The 962-nt window shown below is 36.2% G+C and overlaps 1 protein-coding gene across 2 annotated transcripts in view; it reads right to left on the bottom strand.

Moving 5' to 3' along the window:
- LOC109837003 (growth-regulating factor 4-like) overlaps nucleotides 1-405 on the bottom strand; it is a 4,710-nt gene extending 4,305 nt beyond the window's left edge. The window contains exons 1-2 of one of the 2 annotated variants that reach the window (XM_020405080.1): nucleotides 169-405; nucleotides 1-92 (exon numbers count right to left, since the gene is read on the bottom strand). The exon at nucleotides 1-92 is cut by the window's left edge and continues 167 nt beyond it. The gene's annotated coding sequence lies outside the window, so the exon portion shown is untranslated. The other variant, XM_020405079.1, reaches the window with a different exon arrangement.

A 962-nucleotide genomic window follows, 5' to 3' on the forward strand; every position in this document is an offset into this window, starting at 1 on the left:
ACCCAACTCCGATCATCGCCTCCGCCGTACTACTGTTCATCTGTATATCCCCTCGACTTTATTTAACCTTATCGATCTTATTCCCCTCTCACCTTAAAAAATAAAAAATAAAAAAAAGCTGAAAAAGGAAGTAAAAATAGAGAAGCTCAGACAAAGCTCAGGGCACACCAGCAGCAGAAAAGGGTCTGGTCACCCGCCGGTGAGAAATAAGGGAGAAGACCTGTAGTCACCATTTCATTTATGTTTCCTTTGTTTCAGAGAGAGAGAGAGAGAGAGAGAGAGGGTTTTATAGCAGAGGAAGAGGAAGGGGCGTTTCCTAATTTTTTTTTTATCTTTTAAAAAAAAATTCAATTTCTTTTTTAGGGTGATGATCGAAGGGGATTGAGAGGTTCGATGCAAGCTGCAACTGTTGCTGTTGTTATTAATAGAGATGTGTGTAGAATTAAAAAATGCGCCTTTTTAGAGATTTTTTTAGTTGTTGGTACTTTGAATTATTTATTATTAGTATGTAAATAAATAATAATAAATAAATAAAGTAATGATACAGCAGCTGTCTTAAAAAGCTTTGGGTCGCTGCGAGGTGTGTTGGGAAAGGGGGCAGTGTCTGTTGCGGAGCAGGAAAGGAAGAGTCGGTTATGTAATTTTCCTATTTTACATTAAAAACTTATATCACTGTAAAATGAAAAGAAAAATTTTTGAAGGACTCAAAATATGAGACCAATAGGGGAACAAGTGAGGTGTCCCCCTTCTATTAGATAATAAGTTGGTCATCATTAATGATGATCAACTCATTATCCAATAGGAGGTGAACACCTCACTTGTCCCCCTTATTGATCGTATATTTTGGGTCCATGTAGCAAAGCTAAAATGAAAAATGTATTTTATTAGTCTTTTTTTTTATTCTGAATTATGTGCTTATCACGTTGTAGATATTTTAGTTCTGGGTTTACTGCGGGCGAACT

This window comes from Asparagus officinalis, chromosome 4 (assembly GCF_001876935.1).
Source record: "Asparagus officinalis chromosome 4, Aspof.V1, whole genome shotgun sequence".
In the NCBI taxonomy this organism is placed as follows: domain Eukaryota; kingdom Viridiplantae; phylum Streptophyta; class Magnoliopsida; order Asparagales; family Asparagaceae; genus Asparagus; species Asparagus officinalis.